This window comes from Alexandromys fortis, unplaced genomic scaffold, assembly GCF_014885135.2.
Source record: "Alexandromys fortis isolate MF-2015 unplaced genomic scaffold, M_Fortis_MF-2015_v1.1 scaffold_27, whole genome shotgun sequence".
Taxonomy (NCBI): domain Eukaryota; kingdom Metazoa; phylum Chordata; class Mammalia; order Rodentia; family Cricetidae; genus Alexandromys; species Alexandromys fortis.
In genome coordinates, this window is record NW_026067952.1 from 11,454,686 (window position 1) to 11,462,594 (window position 7,909).

A 7,909-nucleotide genomic window follows, 5' to 3' on the forward strand; every position below is an offset into this window, starting at 1 on the left:
TTATTTTTTTCAGCCAGTTGGAATAAACAGCTAAACACCAAGGTGGCCTCCAAGGTGGCCGGTTCCACAGCCCCCAGGGCGAAAAGTTGAATCTCTCTTCCTTTTCTGGCACCTCTGGGGAAGGTGAAGATGCCGGTATTTCTTGGTTGGCTTTCCCAGCATGTGCTTTGACCTTTTAGCTGTCCCCTCTATACATCTCTCCTTCCAGGCAATAGAGGTTTATTAAGCACCTTTGGGTGCCAGCCATAACCCCAGAGAGTAGCAGCAAACAAAGAAAACAGGTTTTGTTATCGTTGGAACAGATTCTGGTAGAGAAAAACACACTAGTGAGTGTATGAAGTGACAGTGGCCTAGGTTCTGTGAGGATCAGGGTCGGAGTGGATGCTGGAGGCCAGTTCGGTTGGTAATGAGTTCAGATCCCCAGCACTTACAGGAAGACCAGGCCCAGGAGTATCTGTAGTCAGAGTATTGGAGTTCGGGGGGTGAGAGAAGAGGCAGGTGGATCCCTGAGCTCAGCAGTCAGCCAGTCTTGCTGAATTGGTGAGATTCGGGTTCAGCGAGAGGTCCTGTCTCGAAAAGTGAGGTTCTCACAGTTGAGGACATCTGCTGTCAGGCTCTGGAGGTAACACACTTTGACACACAAGAAGAGAAGGAAAGGAAAGAAGATGAAAGATTGTTGGCAATGGGGAGAACCAAGCAACCTTTAGGGAGGGCCATCTGCTAGGGTAGTCAGGGAGGGTGGCCTGGGAGGGTCTTCTGCTAGAAGGAAATTTTTACATCAGGAAAAACAGAAAAAATGGCGATCCCTCATGTGCTTTTCACTCAACTGCAACAAAATTTAGCTTGGAAAATGGTAGACTTGGGGCTGGAGAAATGGCTCAGTGGGTAAGAACACTCGGCAGCACAAGCATGAGGACCTGGGTTCTGATCCCAGCACTCATAAAATCTGGGTGTGGACACACACACACACACACACACACACACCCTCTACCCCAGCACCAGGGAGTGGAGACAGGACGTTCCCTTGGGCTTGCTGACTGCCTTGTTCCAGATTTGGTGAGACACCTCCTCAGCTTCCACAGACACCACACACACACACACACACACACACACACACACACACGAATGAAGGAATGAGTGAGTGGATAAAAAATAAAAGTTAAAAAGATGCTAGGCTCAAAACAACCTTGTTTATTTCCATAAAATATTATATAGAATCCAAAATGAAAGTCTCTCAGAAGGTGAACATGGCAGGCATGAATATAGTCCCAGCATTCAGGAGACGGAGGCAGGGATGTCATGAGTTTTAGGCTATCCTGATCTACATAGTGAGCTCCTGTCTCAAAATAGTAATGCAGAACTCGTAACCAAGGCATAACTACAAAAATGAGCAACTATTCCTTAAGACCTTCAAATGTCATTCATGTTTAAAACTCTCTCTTGAGGTATAAATTTGTATTTTATTGAGACAGAATCTGAGCGGAGCTCGTATATTTGTTAATTAGACGACATCTCTCTGCAGTCTTATCTGATGCGCAAGTCTTTATCCTTCCCTCCCTCTGCTGCACTCTTTCCCCTTTCCCTCTGTCCACTCATCTTTAGTTATCTTTATGTGGATGGACGTTTTGCATGCGTGTGTGTCTGTGCACCACGTATGTGCTTGGCATCCCCAGTGGCCGGAAGAGGGCATCGGATCCCCGAGAACTGGAGTTATGAAGGTTGTTAGCCACCGTGTGAGTGCTGGGAATTGAATACGGGTCCTCTGCAAGAGCAGTCAGCGCTCTCAACTGCTGAGGCATCTCTCCAGCCACTACTCCACCCCCTGATCTTTTATTTTTGTTTTGTGGGGAAAGAATAATCTGAGTGTCCCCAAAGGAATACGCAAACAAAACAAATGTTTGCCAATTTCTTTTTGCAAAGAAAGGTGCACCAGAACCCAAACAGGGCTAGGAAACATGCTGGCCAAGATGGCATCTGTCTTTTATCCCTAACACAGGTAGTGACTGTGTCTCATACCACTGGCGAGAACTCAATTTCACAATCTGACACAGTTGGCTAATCAGAGCAAAGGGGAAAGGGCTGTCCAGGCAATAAGTGCCCTTGTTGAGCTAACTACCTTAGACAGAAAAAAAAATCCCATAATTGCAATTTGCTGAAGAGATGGAGTTGTCTTGTAACTTTCCCATATTATAGATTTTCTTGCCTGCTTCTGTTAACATGGGTGACGTGAAGAAAGAAGCAATGAAGACAACAGGTTGCACAGAGATGGCAGAGGCTCAGAACAATGTGATGGGGACTGCCAAGTCCACCCCAAGGTGGAGTGGAGCTTGGACAAATGCTACAACATAGATGAGCCTTGAAAATTTCTGCTAGCTAGAAGCCAGACACACAGGGCCCTTTATACTCTATTCCATGGTGTGGGTATTGATATATTGCCCATGTGCTGGCAAATACCTCCCGTGAACACATTGCAAGCAACGCTAATTAAACTCAATGGGCCACACACAAAGAGAAGACATGGGAATAGGAGCGGGACTCCCAGGCAAGAAAGAAGTTTTCATTAGAGTAAGGGGCTGATGTAGCGAGTCTTTCTCTGTATTGACAGCTCCCAGATAGTAATATTGAGACTTCTTATTAATTTTGAAAGCTCAGCCTTAGCTTAGGCTTGTTTCTGACTAACTCCTAAAACTTAACCCATTTCTCTTAACCTATGTGCTGTTACAGGGCTCGTGGCTTTTACCTCTCCTCTTACGTGTCCTCCTTTGTATCCAGCTAGTGACTCCTCCTTTCTTCTTCCCCTGGACCTCTCATCTCCAGAAGTCCTGCCTAACTTCTTCCTGTCTAGCTATTGGCCATTCAGCTCTTTATTAAACCAATCACAGTGAGACATCTTCACAGTGTAAAGGAATAGTTCCCAACAGGACGAGAGAGGAACAGAGGGTGAAAAAAGACTAAAAGTCTTTATAGACATGTATGAAATTGTGGAATAAAGATAGGAAAAGAGGGGGGCTGGAGAGATGACTTGGGAGCCAGAGAGATGGGCTCAGAGGTTGAGAGCATTGCCTGCTCTTCCAGAGGTCCTGAGTTCAATTCGCAGCAACCACATGGTGATTCATAGTCATCTGTAGTGAGATCTGGTGCCCTCCTCTGGCCTGCAGGCATACAAGCAGGCAGAACACTGTATACATAATAAATAAGTAAATATATTTTCAAAAGAAGATAGGAAAAGAGCAAACATTTTTGTATATAAGCCAGCAGTTCCCAAATGTTAGGTAGGATTGATGAAAGTGATCTGAGAATAAAAGAAAGCAATAGGCAGCCCCAGAAATGGATAGCTCTTTAACCAGGACAGTAAAGGACCCTCGTGGAGATTTTGTGCACCCGCGGCACAGGGGGCGTGGGCAATTCATAGGGCAGAAAGATGACTTTGGGGATGGCAGATTCCAGCCGTAGCTCAGTTCCCCTGCAGTCTCAACGTGGTAGATCTCAGTGGGTTTTGATATGTGAATCTCCTTATCAGAAGCTCCCACAGGTCTTATCAATCAAGCCAAATTTCCTGCCTGGAGCTTCTCAGTCCCCATCATATGTGGTCCCAGTGTAAGTGCCACAGCTCTGAGGGAAAAGGTATCATGGCAGTCAGAAGCCAAGGAATACACAAAGTCGCACTGCCCCACAAACCTCACTCAAGGGATTCACTGGGAAAGACACAAAGGCTGGCTGGTTGGCTCTGCTCAGTGAGAAGCACCAGGAGCCTGAGCTGGAAGCAGGCCTGTTGTATAGGGTTTCTTGGGAGTGGTGTCTTCCAGGGTGAAGGATTTTAGGGTGGAGATTAGTGGAATTTCAAGTCCAGAGCTTGGTGTGAACCCAGGGATTGGTAAATTTTTTGAACTCAGGGGTTGGTGGGTTTTCAAACTCAGGGACTGGTGAGGTTTCAAAACCTAGAAGTGAGCTCGGACTTTACCTTACATGCAGTCCCGTGGCTCCACCGTTCCTCCACTAGGTAGTTTGTTTTTTATATTGTTGGTTTTTAAAATGGATTTCACTGTGTAGCTCTGCCTTAGCCCTTTGAGTCTTGGAATTATAGATGTGTATCCACATTAATTTTTTTTAATATGATGGTTTCATGGTTATTGGAACATGTCTTTGTTCTGAAGAAAAAACAAAACCGAAACATCGAGGTGAAATCTTATAGCACCTAAAATATCCTTTAAATGGCTTAGCAAAAAGTAAATGGTTTGGGCCAACAAGATGGCCCAGTGGGAAAGGAGCTGCCGCTAAGTCTGGTGGCATGAGTCTGGTCTCCAGGGTTCACATGGTAGAAGGAGAGAACCGAGCAATCCTTTTGACCTCCACACAGAAACCGTGGCACGTACCTGCCCAGGCTCATGTGCATGCACATGCAAAATAAAATAAAGTAGAAGGAGAAGCAAAATTAACTTTCTCTATAAATATTAATGTGCCTAGAAGAATATATGAAGATACGTATCATGTATGTTATATATCTCTGTATATGTAGAAGGATATATGTTTCCTACAATACATATGCTATAACATAATATTAATAATGGGCGAGTATAAGCAAAAAAGGGTGCTCATAATATTATTTTTTAACCTTTCTATAGATTTGAAATTTTTTTTTCCAAAAAAGCTGAGGGAAGGAAGTGAAAGGGCATGAGAACAAAGTGCTTGACCAACGGTAAGCGGCTGATTAAAGGGTGGGTCTCAGATGAGCGTTAGCCTATGAGAGCCGGGACCTTTGCTGACTTAGCAAAGCATCCCTAGTGTCTGGGATAACGACAGTGCCTGGCCCATAGGGTAAATGTTTAAAACAACAAATCACTGGGCCAGTGGATGGCTCTGCTGGCAAAGGCGCTTGTCGCCAATCGTGGGCCTGAGTTCAGTACCCAGAACCCATAGGTGAAAGAAGAGGACAGGTCCCCCCCCCCACCAATTGTCTTCTGATCTCTACACACACACACACACACACACACACACACACACACACACAGAGAGAGAGAGAGAGAGAGAGAGAGAGAGAGAGAGAGAGAGAGAGAGAGAGAGACTAAAAATAAATAAATAAAACGCCCAAATCTTTGAGTACATTAGAAACAAAATAGAAAATAGTGTCCAAAATGACATCCCAAGATGACAAATGATTACATGATCAGTTCTCACTATGGCCTAAATATAATAATGTAATTTTCTTTGATTATGACTTCTCCATGATTAAAAAATTGCCCTAGAAAAATCTGTAGGCCTAATTGAGATGATCTTGGTAGTTAATTCTGGGAATAACAGCCATTATGTGGTTACACTACTGGGATTACTCCAAAAAATTAGTCAACTGAGAGTTTCCGTTTTGCTTTATTTTATTTTATTATTCAGTGTTGACCCAAATCAACATCAGCAGGCCCCTTGACAGAAGGACGCTGCTCCCTCTGGTGGTCAGAAGCAGCTGGTCTCCATTGGAGAGGCCAACAGGAAAGAGACGAAGTGCACTCTGCTGTCAAACAGATTTCTGGACCTTTCTTCTTAATTCCTAGTCATATGGAGTCCTTAAGGACTGAATTCGAGGTGAAGGTTCTAAAAAAAGATTTATCTTTATTATTTTTAAATGAATTTGTGGTGGTGGCACTTTAATCCCAGCAGTAGGAAGGCAGAAGCAGGAGGATCTTTGTGAGTTGGAGGCCAGCCTGGGCCTTGAACAAAGAGAAACCCTGCTTCAAAAAACAAAACAAAACAAAAAGACAGATACATAAATTTGTGTATTCAAGGGGCATGCTCATGTGAGTGCAGGTGCCTGTGGAGTCCAGAAGAGGGCGTCAAGTCCCCCTGGAGCTGGAGCGAGCTGGGAGCGAGCTGGGAACAAACACAGATTTTCTGTAAGAACAGCTTCCACTTTAGTAGCCAAGACTCCTTCTCCAGCACCATTCGCTCTGCTTTTTATGTGTGGTTTTTGTATTGTGCAAACTTCGCCAAAGTTGTTCATTGATTCTGTTTGTGTGTGGAAAGCTTCAGCTTCCTACATATGGGATGATGTCATCAGGAAATAGAGATGATTTTGTTTCTTTCCAACTTGGCTGTTTTTTTGTTTGTTTGTTTGTTTTGTTTTTATTTAAACCAATTGCTCTGGCTATAGCTTCTAGAATTATACTAGCCAGAGTGTTATTCAGCGTCATTCTAAAGGAGTATTACTGAGTCAAAAGAAATCCACTTTTAACTCACTTCGTATGGATAAAAAATGGTTTTCTGGAAAGGCCCAGCAGACCTCACCATCAGCAATCCACTCTGGGGAAAACGAAGAGACTTATGTGCTTTTCTACATGTATTTGCCATCTTTCCCCTATGAATCGCCTATTCCTGGTCATCTATTACCTTCAAGAAAACATTTATTCCCCCCTCCCTTTTTGTGTCTGCGTGTGCATATACACGTGAGCACATGCACAGGCAAGGATGTCATGGCACTGGGGTGGAGTTCTGAGGTCAGCTTTCAGGAATGGCTTCTTTGCCTCAATCATTTGGGTTCTGGGGATTGAACTCAGGTCCTCAGAGTTGGTAGGAGGTGCCTTTGCCCCTGGGTCATCTCACCAGCTGCCCCAACCCCTCTTTCTACTGTGCTGTTTGATTTTGCAGGAGTAGCTTTATCAGATGAGTGATCGATTGATTGTATCAAAAAACTTTATTGCCGAGGGTTCCAGGCACTGTCCTGGGTACTGGAGATGGGTGTGGCAAAGTACAAAACAGATCACAAATACCTCTAACTGAAGATGGAGCGATGAATTATGTCAAGACGAAGGCAGGTAACAAGAGCAGAAGCCTTTGATGGGAAGGAAGGGGATGAGAAAGTCAGTGGCTCAGACACCACCTGGGGTGGAGGACTTGAGGCAAACAGGATAAGAAGTTTTTCATAAATTCTAAGTTAACTCCCAGAATGCCATGTGCCTTCTACAGCTGTTAACGCTTTCTTGTATAGGAAGTTATCCTGTTGAGGTCTTCCAGCCATGGTTCTGGATTTTATACTTAAGACTTTTCTTTCCCCAAATCATAAGAGGGTTATCTTATTATCTTACACTTGTTGCTACCATTAAATGCTTTTAACTTTTTTGTTTATTTGGTGGTTTGTTTGTTTTTTTGAGACAGAGCTTCTCTGTGTAGCCCTGACTATTCTGGAACTTTATCTCATTAGTTATCTGAGAATACACATTACTGTGATCTGCCTTTAACCTTTAGCAGCTTTGTGGAAGTATAATCTGCATTTCAAACCTACCCGTTTAAAATCCCATCCAGTGGCCCGCGGGTGAGAATTTCTGCAGTGTGCTCCTGCCGCTGCCCCCAGCTTTAGAAACCCACTTGGCGGCTGTTGTTCAGCTTGCATGGTCTAAGATGAATTTTAGGTTCTAGTGTAAAGTTAAAGACCTGATTTTTTTTTTCTTCATTGGCTTGAAGAAAATCTCCACCACAGGATAAACTTCCTTTTCCTGGTCATAAACACTCAGGGTTTTATTTGACCCATACAGATTTCAGGATGAGACAGTTTCACTGAAAAAAAAAGCTTTTATTTATTTTAATAAAGTTTTTCCTTTTTAAAAAAATGATCTCTTTTACTTTTTTGAGATTATTATGTAATTACATCACTTTTCTTTCCTTCCCTCCCTTCAAACCCTCCCATATACTCCTCCTTGCTCTCTTCCAACATAGATTTTTCCTAACTTTAAAAATCATATTTAGGGCTGGAGAGATGGCTCAGTGGTTAAGAGCATTGCCTGCTCTTTCAAAGGTCCTGAGTTCAATTCCCGACAACCACAAGGTAGCTCACAACCATCTGTAATGAGGTCTGGTGCCCTCTTCTGGTCTGCAGACATGCACACAGATAGAATATTGTATACATAATAAATAAATAAATATTTTT